The sequence below is a fragment of the Bacillus rossius genome, chromosome 1 (genome assembly GCF_032445375.1).
Source record: "Bacillus rossius redtenbacheri isolate Brsri chromosome 1, Brsri_v3, whole genome shotgun sequence".
NCBI classification, from domain to species: domain Eukaryota; kingdom Metazoa; phylum Arthropoda; class Insecta; order Phasmatodea; family Bacillidae; genus Bacillus; species Bacillus rossius.
This window is the reverse complement of record NC_086330.1, coordinates 66,830,919-66,843,054: the sequence shown is the minus strand read 5'-3', so window position 1 is coordinate 66,843,054 and position 12,136 is coordinate 66,830,919. Positions and strand designations below refer to the sequence as shown.

General features: G+C 38.8%; 2 protein-coding genes across 10 annotated transcripts in view; one reads left to right on the top strand and one right to left on the bottom strand.

Annotated features, from left to right (window-relative positions):
* Positions 1–12,136, top strand: part of LOC134536959 (gonadotropin-releasing hormone receptor) — a 684,534-nt gene that overhangs the window by 177,982 nt on the left and 494,416 nt on the right. The gene's annotated exons all lie outside the window — the stretch shown is intronic.
* Positions 1–12,136, bottom strand: part of LOC134536980 (uncharacterized) — a 579,850-nt gene that overhangs the window by 226,553 nt on the left and 341,161 nt on the right. The gene's annotated exons all lie outside the window — the stretch shown is intronic.

Sequence of the window (12,136 nt, the reverse complement as noted above, 5' to 3'; positions counted from 1 at the left end):
TTCAGAAGCATGGGAAAATATATTTAAAAATTCTTCATCCATATTGCATACGTGATTTTTTACAAACTGAATTTATTTTATTTTATCAAACTAAGCGTGAAGGAACCATAATTAGAGCACAGCTATAAACATATAATATCATAAACGCAATATTTGTTGCTAATACTTAAGATAGCATTAGAAATTTCAGCGAAACAGTTAATGTTTTAGAGGTGAACGTGATTTTTTTGACGCAAGAAATAAAATTAATTCATAAATTGGGCGAAGTTCCATCGCGGTATATACTTATCTCAAGTTTGGCTCTACCAACTCTTGATAAAGGAAATAAAATTGTTAAATACATAAGCTTAAAAAGAAGATGAAAGGCCTCTGTGTTCTGTTCCCCCGGGAAAGAGCAATAAGTTACGCAAGCATACCAACCGTATAATATTCCCTCAAAGGAGAATGGACGCTCAGCAGCCTTTCGGCCCTTCTAGATGGACACCCGAATAAGATGCAACTATCCAAATCAGAAGGAAAGACCTAACATGCTTTCCAGGAGCAGAAGATATAACGCGAAGCAACGGCTATGTGCCCGACATTGTATGCACGGGGTCTTAAAGCATGTGAACGCTAAGGATTGACATTTGCCCGCACATCACACACCCCTTTAAATTTATGACTAATGTGTCCAGAAACATGCATACAGAACATGAACGAGCGTGCAGTTTTGTATCGGCAGCACACCTCTATGAGACCTTTAGTGAAGACCGTAAAATATACTTATGTGTACTGCTTGCGCTGCTGTGAACTAACATTTAAGCCCTATAAAAATTATACGTTATGAACGAAATCATAGAATCAAACTACCATTCGAAAATGCGATGGCTTCTAAATGCTATTAACAGACACCTTTAAAAAATCTTCAGTAGTTGGTAAATAACGTGTTAAAGGGAAGGGATAGGAATCAAACGACACCATCAAAGTGTTGGCAGGAATAATCAGGAGCACGCAGATAAAACCATGCACGTTTTCCTTAATCAAGATCAGTGAATAAAAAAGTATAAATATTAAAAAAAATTACAAATTACCAAAAATTCTGGCTTGTGCTAGAACTCTATCCTTGCTGAACATAGGAGAAGTTCGCAAGCTGGTAGAAACTGTTTCTGTAATTACATTTTTAAATATAAATATTGGCAAAATACCTTAATAACAAATATACTATAAAATATTATAATAACGGATTTAATAATAAAATACTTGTTTGAAAATATATAAAATTCTTTATATGATATTAAAGTTAATACTAGACAAAAAATTTGTTTACAAATTCTTAAAACCAATTGTGGGGTTAAGAAGCACTTCGTGGATTGGGCGTAAACACCGGAATGTCACTCGCCTTGTGAATTCGACTCGGGACCAACGTGTAGTGTGCCGTCCTAGCCAACTCGTTCGGGTGCCCGTCGCTAGCTCCAGTTGCTGCGCTTCGCAGCGTACTCGGTCCGCACGCAACTCGCCTCTGCTGTCAGTCTGGGCAGAGGCGAGGCTCGCAGCGAGTCCGCAACTCGTGGATGACGGCGTCCCCTCGATCCTCACCCTCCACCCGCAACTAGTTCCTTCTCCCCCCTGTGTTTTACCCCTGGCCGCTAAATGGCGTAGCGGGCAGCCACTCTTCTAACTCGTTGGCTCGCTCAGCCAAATTACGTTCCTGTGTACGACATTGCCTCACTGCTCCATCAGCGAGCGCAATAACATTTTCACGGCAACGCACGTTGTTCGATGCATTTGGAGGCTGTCATGACGGGGATGATGTGTCGAGATTGGCGTGGCCACGGACAACAACTTGGCTTCACCTGCGCCGTCACCCCAGCCCGTAGCAATGCACTCTGAATTCGCCTCCTCCACTCGCCGGCTCGTTCAGCGATTAAACATAGCCAACAATTAACCCACGATTATTCCTTCCGAGAGCCTTAACTATGAAACGGTCTCGTTAATTGGCTATGTTTAAAACTAAGGAGCGGCAGCATCACAAAGCCCGGTTCCGAGGGTTCCGCGGGATGTGTGGCATGACGTCACTGACGGTGGTGTGACGTCACTGAAGGTGGCGGGCTGTAGCGGTGCCCCTTCGCGGCGAGGGGTTTCTGTTCCCCCCTTCGTCAACAACTGTTGGCATCCAGGCTCTTCTGAACCCCCAGATATCCCCCACCCCCAGACCCCCCCCCCCCCTCACACAAACTTACATACTCGAGCTGCTCTAGACGGGGGTCGAATTGTCTGGAGGCTTCTAAGAGCTCGTCGCCGAAGTTACGTTGGTGGTATACCTCCCAGGGATCACCGAAACACTGTGGTGTATGCAGGGCGGTGGACCCCCAGGAATAGACAAACAAAAAAAATCGTCATCACAAAGAACACGAGTTACGGAGTAATACGGTGATAATTTAAACATTTTGGAACAGAAAAATGAAGTACTAAAAATATGTTTTTGAAACATCAGTAAGACAAAACAGTTATGACTTCTTGAAAAAAGTATTTTTATCAACAACCACATCAACTAGTCAGAGGTTGCTTACTCTTTCACGTCATTTTTTAACACATACCGCATGTTGGCTTGTAATCACCGAGTGCGTTACGTGTTTCGTTAGAGCGTGGAGAATACCGCATGTCTCCGCAAGTGCTCATGTTAGTCCGCAGGTGGCCGGATAAGGAATCTTCCAAAAAAGGAAATATCAGGTATCCTGTCATTTTTAAGACGTCTTTGTTTGTACATTTGTAGAGTAGGTTATCAAAAAAACTGTTCGGAAACCATAATATTCTCACAGAAATATTAAAACAATTTAAATGATACGTTTTTCAATATATTTAATGTTGCGCGTTTATTCCTATATTTTTTTTAAATATTTTGTAAGTACAATACACCTTTTTTAAGAGATTTTTTTTTGTTTCTTCACCAAAGGCCACACATTGTTTTTATTGGTAGAGATACGGAAATTTTGTGAATTCATTTAGTCGGAAGTTAGAATGCAAACCTTCACACACTCGCACTGTGTTCATGAATGTACCGCAGTTATTGGTACACGCTCCTCTACGTCCGTGAGTCGAACGATGCCCAAATAGGAGAGAAGTAAGCCAATCAGTTAGTGCCAGTAAATTAAATAATCCCGCTAATAAATCAACAAATGGGAAAACGAAAATGCGTTGAGCAAAACTATTTATATGTTTTCTACCCTGAGGCCAGACGAACCCAAAAATTTCCGGGTCTCTATTTATTGATTACTATACAACATAAAACATTACATTATTTATCTAAGAAATGTAATATAACTCAACTAGCTGCCCGACCCGGCTTCGCACGGCTATACTAATGGAAAAAAATTAAGCCACATCTCCCATTTACAGTAATGGTAAATAAATAAAATTCAGTGAAAATTTATTACAATGCTATATAAGGTACCGGAGAGAAAATGAATAGCACCGATGGTTTCCCGACTCGTGCACGCAACGTACAACTGATGTACCCGTACTTCGCTACGGCAGTCTACAGGCAGATCACTCTTGCGCCGCTCATTATACATGCCCCTCCTTGTGGGTACGCCACTGCCGCGCGATGCCCGTTGCCATGGAGACGCAGAAGGCATGAACAATGCAAAATCCGGTTTTCATGCAGACAAAGTACCCACTGTTGCCTGGTTTTAACCACCCATGGGATCTAATTTTCGGAAAATGTCATCCTGCGTAACATAAGCAACATTACTGTGAAGTTTCAAGTCTGTAAAATATATATACTTGAAAAAAAAGGGCAATAAAAAAAACAAATTAAGCACAGAGAGAGGAAAAAAATAATAGTTTAGGTTTGCGATTTAAAGTGATAAAAAGTATTTAAATACTAATTGAACTCTTATGAGGGTACTGATTGCTTCGTTGTTAATATCACATGGGTGTTTTTTACTTTATATGGGAAAATTAAGAATGATAAGGCATCTAGTGCGTGGCAACAATGTCAATAGGCAATAGGAAATAAACTTCTAGTGCCTGCGGCATTGTCAACACACACTTCGTACGTGTACTGCATGTTGTATCTAACCCCCTCCAACGCATTTGATTCTAAATTGGACTTTTAGTAAGGATCCTTAATGTTATTGATAATATAATATAGCATATAGCCTTCCTCGATAAATGTACTATCCAACACTGAAAGAATTTTTCAAATCGGACCAGTGGTTGAGATTAGCGCGTTCAAACAAACAAACAAACTCTTCAGCTTTATAATATTAGTATGGATACGTGTAAGTTTCTCGGATTAGTATAGTCAGATGTGTGACCTTCGGAGAGAGAGAAGTTAGCCACCGCCGACCCGGACCGCAGACTCCGCAGCTACAGGGTGAGACCGCTGGCAGCTGTCAGAGGACTGCAGTTTACGGCGGGACCTCGCTGACGCATGGCCCGGGGAAGCCCCCTGTCCCCTTCCCCCTTCTTGCATTTTCTTCGGCAGCAGCAGGCCGCCGGGAGAATACGAATCAGCAAGACCGACCCGCTGCTCGAGGAAGGAGCAGCCACGACGGCGACACGAGGTCAGGAGTCGGGAACCTTGGAGGTACAAGTCCATGGGATGGGTGTCTTTTCTAATGTTGAAGTCACTGTTGTTATCAAATGGTTGACAACACTTACTGCAGCGGAACAAACCATTACAGAAGTTTCGGTTCTGTAGGTAGCTTGAGACAAAAAAAAACTTTTGGAGACATTTGTGACATTGTGAAGAAAGAATTTTCAATAAAGATGTTAACAAGACCTCAGCAAGCAATCAACGTTGACAATTATTACAACCAAAGTTGTTCTCGTTTTTACTTAAATTCAATTAAAAAATTTCCAAGTTTGCTCACCCACACTCCTCGACTTCCTACTTCCATGCGAGGAACACCACGTGTGTGCCCCTACACATTTTAAAATAATTTTTTAATATTCATTTACTTTTTGGGTACTCGAGGTCCAATCAGTTTTTTTTTTTTTTTTTACTTCAACTCAGAGAATTAGCGAAGGTTTGACACTACAGTGAATGTTTGAAGTCCGTACGGCACCGCAACTTCGAAATGAATTGTCGAGGAAAGGCAAGTATGGTGTTTCTGTATTGAGACAAAGGGACATGTCATGCATTAGCATTGAAACTCGAAAAAATAATAATAATAATTCCGACTAAAAATGCCTAAAAAACATGTGCATGTATATTTGAGGGAAGTGGGTTTATGATGCAATGACGTTAAAACACTCTCGGACGCTGCATTGCAAAATGAAAGAGTGCAACTGCACACACTTCGGTGTTGTAGCCAATTGCTTTATGATCGTGAGAACCGGCGTCACTTCACAAAAGTACGTGGATACATGAAGCTTACGCCGGTTTATCTTGGGTCGTCGTATCTTATACGAAAGTAAGGGGCATGTCGTCGTTCGACGCTGCGACGTTGCAGCGCCATATACCCATAAAGTGGGTGTTGTAAAGATCTGCGTTAAAGGCTTATATAGTCTTGGTGTGCATAGGCAAAGAAGCTAATTTCTCTTATTATCAGACTCTAACGAAAAACACGAAAGGTTGAAAGTACAATTGTAAAATTTCGAATTTCAGTTTCATGTATTGAAACCATAGGTGGCATTAGATCATCGCTCAAATAACTTTATAGGTGAGGTATAGGTAGCTGCGGCTATGTACGTAGGTAACCACTCATTGCCCGGTAAAACCAAAGCGATAAAAACTTTATTTAGATGCATTATTAACGGGATAACGATTGCGCAGAAATTATGGAAATTCCAGCTAATTAGCGCGATTATAATTAACAACTACAAACTTTCCGGGTGCCGAGCGAAAGTGTGACACGTGCGATCTTTCATGGCGGGTGCAGAACGCGTTGTGTGTTTGAGGTTGTGCATCTCGTTGCACATTGCATTGCTAGCTGCGGATGAGCGAGATGTCTGATAGATCTTAACAAGTTGTTATAATTGAATGGTCGCTTAGCCCTGTCCTGATGTTTCTGGCAAGCCTTAACCACTTGGACTACAAATTGTTTATGCTGAATCGACAGATGCATACAGAAAGTGCATGCAATCGTACACTCTTGGAACATGAAACCTCAGCAGGAAAACATGTTATTTTCCCGAATCATTATATTCACCTAATATGGAAATGGACGAATGTGTGTGTGTGTGTGTGTGTGTGTGCGCGTGCGCACGCGTTATACCCTATATTTGTATCATGATTACCTAAAATGGTAACGGTGACATACTCATTGTTAAAATTATGAGTTCATAATAACCTACTGGGTATTTCTGTTCGGGAAATAATTGAACCTTATCACGTATGCCCACACCCAATGTGCGGTATCGGGTCTTTGGGGAAATTACTATAAAAACGGAATAAGCAATGAGGAGCGACAACAGTTTGGCTTCAGCTTTTTCACGCAACACACGGTTGTGTTCGAGTTTAAAGAAACCTCTGGGTGCCTCACAGATCGATGAGGCCCATCTCGCTAATTCAGACGTGACCAGCAATCAGCAAAGACCTTTGGATATGTGGTCATTCGGCAACAGTAGCAAGTGGCAAGAAGAGAAGCGCGAACGTGAACGCAAAGAACAAGAGGAGAAGCGCGAGCGCGAGCGTAAGGAACAAGAAGCGAGGCGCGAACGAGAGCGTAAAGAACAAGAAGAAAAGAGAGAACATGATCGTAAGAAACGCGATGTCGACGAGAAAAAAGCACGGATGATCCTCGAAGCGAGACGTGGAATGGAGGAGCAACGTTTGCGGGAAGAGCACCGTCGGACCACGGGTCAGTGGTTCTAGAAGTGCTTCGGAGATGTAGGCTGCTTCATACTCCGTGCTACGTGCTAATCTGACTACAGATAAGTCTAGTGTATTGTGCGAGGGACTCATGTGCATAAGTGCAGTATAAATTTCATTTTGTAGTGTTTTGTATAACGTTTTCATAATGTATTCAGTAATTCAAATCGAAAACATGACTCTGTATTTCTTCGGTCTGACATGTATTTCTAGCTTATACATCGAACGTATTGGATTGTGTGAAGGCTTTATGTATGCAAATGCACTCAATATTTCCATCTGTATTCTTGTCAACTATCTTTGTACTGTGTTTTTGCTATGAAATAAAAGAACTATCCTCGATTTGTATTTTTTATTTATATCTTAGATATGTATGCCCAGCTCACATGTGCTTTACCATAGCATCGGGGAACACCTGGAAGGCTACTCGATGTTAACCGTTGTACTAGGAACCACCGTCTATGCAACTCTCTTTTATTGCCAGCAGAGCTTCTGTATAAGTTGAAGTTTTCATGATCAAGTTCTGTTAATTAGACAATCTACACTTAGGCTTCATTCTTGGTAGAGTTGGCTAAGTAGGCTAGGCAATGCGCTCAGTGAGGACAAGGGTGAGTATCGAGAGTAAGTATATGGCTAACTTATTTCCTTACACGAATATACATACGATACACCTTACGATATGCATTAAGTTTAAATGTTAATGCATCACAAGTCTCTCTTTTCTCAATACAGAAACACCATACTTGCCTTTCCTCGACAATTCATTTTGATGTTACGGTGCGTACGGTCTTTTGTCATGGACTGTATATACCACAATTCCGAAAATTCGGAGAATGAATAGGCCATGGCAGAACCGTTCCAGATTTTCCTGAAGGGTCTTCGGGAAGGCTTGGGGAACCGGAAACATGTGGAAAATTGAGATTCAAGCCGTATATCCTCCCTAATTAACCACATCGCTTGGTTTCATATTATTGAGATATTTTGGTGTAACTTCAGCCTATAAATAGGTTATTTTGTTCAAGTAACCCAAGAAAATTTTTATATTTAATCATCGAAAATATATTGTAAAGTATCGGTAATATATAAATAGTAGCTAGCTCCTGAGTGCTGGTTTACGAGATATATCATCTAAAATTCGAATTAAATTCTTGAAAATTCTTGTTAAAAGTAAGCGTTTATGATGGAGATCAGAAATTACCATATAGATGCAAGAAACGTTCGTGTTCGTTAAATAATCAATGAACATTTCATGGGAGAAAGTAATTGTTGACTAAGGTTTCATTTAGGCAAGAAGGATTTTAATAATGTAGATTTGGGGGAATCTTAAGTTGGCGCATGGTGCTGGTTATAAAAGTTAAGTACTTTGCTTAATGAGACATGGTCTTTATTAAGAAACTCGCGGAGAGAAAGGAAGGAGTAGGATCTCAAATGATTGACTGCTATGAAACGTCGGTTGAAACTGAGGAAACGTGCCGTAAAATCTATTCTAATTGTCCTAGAAAATTCATTCTTCTACCTTTTAGCGCTTGCGTTTTTATTACCTTCACATTTTTTTCCCTTAATCTTTCTCATTTTATTTTTATCGTGTCATGCATTTACTTCAGCTAATACTCTTCTCGATAAACGGATTGTGGAAAGTAAAAACACATTTCCATCTGCTAAACTGATTCGAAAAACCACGTTGTTTCTGTCTACGCTCGTTATTTGTAATATGATGAGATTATTAGGTTTTTTCATATAAATGCGCGTTTAAAGGAAAATTTTGTTACCGCAGTGACTAAAAATTACAGAAAGCACATCCAGAAAGCATATCCAAACAATACTTTAGGAAGCACCAGCACCAAATATATTGCCTTAATCAATCTGTTTTCTTCTCCTAAAAACTTATTTCATAGGATAAAGGACATTTATAAAAACTGAACTGAAAACATTCGTTTTGAAAGTCTGCGCTTTGACCGCTTTTCCAAATCCGCACTGTCATAAACATTCTGTCTTATCACATTCGAACAAAGTATTACAAAGTTTTTTTTGTTACTGCTTTAGGTAACGTACTTTTTTTTTTTGCGACGAACAGCATGTGATGCAGCCGAGGGTTACGCTACCGTGATTGTATATAAGATCAAGAGAACCGATTGTATTGTTTGACTGATCATAAATTTTTTCTCCTTGTTTAACATTTTTTTTTCTGTAGTGTTTGCGTCCCTCAGATTTAAATGGTAAATTCTGCAAGATTGTTGAAGTGTAAGAAAATTTGTTGTGTAAGATATAAGGTAATTTTAAAATTTATTTAATTCTTTGACAGTTTATTGCTTGCTTAAGATTTATTATTTATTATTTCCCCTCTAGCTATTACTATAAACAAATACTTGGCTAAGTGTGGACAGATTATATAAATAAAATACATTCTTTGTAATGCATTTATAGGGTAGGGTTTGATTTGGCATGCAGATTTCACAATGACAAAAAACATGAATAAGACAATATTAATATTTATTCTTGAAGAATAAAAAATATTATTTAGACACTCCTTCATCACTCAAAAAATTAATATTATGTTTAAAAGAGGAAAAAAATAAGTTGCCAGGTATGTTGTACAAAAACCCTTCACATTTCCCTCTTGTTTTCAGTAATATTGTAACCGTTTCTTAAACATTTAAAGTTGTTATTTTTCAGGGTACATTTGGAAATTATAATCAAGCCAACTCAGAGCGATAAAGCCACAGAACGCCATTACGTAGGACCTCTGAATTTAGTTGTCTCAGTCTGACTGCTTATGTTCGTATTGTTTAAAATTAGGCCGTGGAAAACGTGGACAAAGGAAACGTGTGTAATTAAACAGTTTCAGGTCTAGGCCTCACAAAAATAAAGTTTTCACACACACTGCTATGAAAAGTGGCTGAATACTGCGTGGTGTTGGTAAAATGTGTCGTAATGACTTTTCAATATTGCCTACCTGGATGCAAGATACCTGTACCATATGCACTTTCACACGCAATCTGTTTATTTGCGCGAATCAAGGGAAACTTTTACGTTCCTTTTATCACATACACTGTTCCACGCCAACACAAACCGATATTTTTTTCCCGCACACGCAAAATTACTATATTTTTAATGCTTCTGACAGGAAGTCCTGACGGGAAGCTGTAGTTCACAAACCGGACCAAAACGTTCCATTTCCCATCATCCCTGGCACCAGGCGCTCAATTTGAGGCGCCGTCAAAACCTCGGCCAATCACAAGTGCTGTCCAGAAAATCGAAGAAAACGAAATTGAACGATCTAAAAAATAAATATATAAAAAACAGTTAATAAAACAATCTGTTACTTGGCAACGTCTGTAAATGTGCCCGAAACAGTGTTCAATCTTAAAGCAGTTTTATAAAGATTGTTTTCATATATGTAAAAAAACTCAAATAGTTACGTCAGGTATCGTAGCTATGGCAATCATAACGTAAATAAAATTATGAATGCATTGTTTCAGCGCTCTGTACTACGGTTATATTATAATGTGTACTGTTTCTAAAAAATTTTTTTGGATATGGTTTGCAAATATAGTTATTTTAACATTTACTACAAAATAAAGTTTAGGTTAAATATTTATATTTAATACTTTACTGATGTAGAGTAAACCAAACTTGTGCCTCAAATGAACAATCAAATAGGCATTCTCCTTTCGCGGCTTAAAATGATCATATTATAAATGCGACAAAAATATGTTCCTTAGCAGTGCGAAGTTGAAGTGAATATATTTTACTATCGTTCCAAAACCATATTACAGCAAATTTATTTTAAAAATATTTTCTTAAAAAGTAACCTTTTTATTTTAAATTTTCGAACCGAGCTATATTTACAAAAATGTGTATCCCACACACAGGAAGTCGTTATTATCCTTATATACTGTCAACCATTGTGACTTAATTTGCTTATGACCGCGCTTAAGGGGGGAAAACATAGTATCAGGCAGCAAGTGTACAGCAATAAACACACATTGCTGGAGTCGTATTGCCGCGCTCCATTCCTCAGACAAAATTATTCAATTGTTGGATTAGATTGTTTAAAATAAGACATTAATAACTGCATTCATTGTGCATTTAAAAAGTAATAATCAAATTTAGAGCATAAGCTTCAATTGAATTTGATCTGTTGTTCCACTTGCGACCACAGTGTAATTCTTTGAGTCGGAGGTGAGCCATTTCGACCACTGTTAGTCTACTTGCATCCCTCAACAGGTAGCTCGATTCCTTGGAGAGTCAGACCCAGGAGTGTTTTTAGCAATTTTGTAAACTTGGCGGACATTCATAAAGGCAGCTGAATTTTCTCGGGTGTCTTTCGTTTCCCCTGTACCACTCCACAAACATAACCCTTCATTGCTCCATTTACGTCTCATCAAATTTAATCCGTCTGTAACAACTCGTTGTGGAAGACTGCGAGCTCTTATACACATTTAAATTAGTCGAAATTTCTCCAAATCAATGTTGTTAACGGGAAAATTTTCATACCGCTCCAAATTTATCAGTAAAGTCTTACAGTTCAATTCAGTGACTTGATCTCACTGATTCGTCAGTGTTCTTCCATAATCTCAAAGTGAATTTGTTTTCCTAAGCCCGTGTTTAAAGCGAAACTCCTTGATTTATTAGTCAGTTCCCACTTTTTAACAGAATTTTCTGTCACTTAAAATTCTCTTGGTCAACTAACTGATTTGGATTTACCGTGTACAATATACGTAATCCCTAGTCTAGCACTTTCACATAACTTATATCACTACAAAAACTATTAGATAAAAAGAAATTTCATGCAAAGTAAATTCATATTCTTTGATCAAATTCCCAAACAGAGGGAAGAAAAAAAAACTTATTTGACCCCTTGTCCACGACGCGTTGAAGTCCGCGTGCCAACGAACTCTTCTATACAAGAGCCAGAGGCAATCTAACTTCGTCTTCCTCTTCCTGCCAGGTTTTTATTCGTACTCTTCCCAACCCTTCTACGCCAGTCGCTGGCGCCACTACTTCCGACTCGAGGGAGGAATAAATCATAATATTTATCGCTCATCTGGACGTCCTGCATTCCTCTCGCTGCCTCCACACAGGTTACTTGTTTCTAAGTCTTGGCGTGATGTTGCTGGTATTTGGTTCAACATGGAGATGCATATTCGAAACAGCATTGTTACTTTTGACAAATAGATAGTTATTTAAATTGTTCTAAGAGAATAATTAAACCAAAAATCAATACACTTTATTTATAACTACACTATTTTTAATTTTGTTAAATTTATCAAAGTTTAACTAAAATAATTCTATTTATAGATTTCTTGCAACGGGAGTATGCGACGTATAGATCTT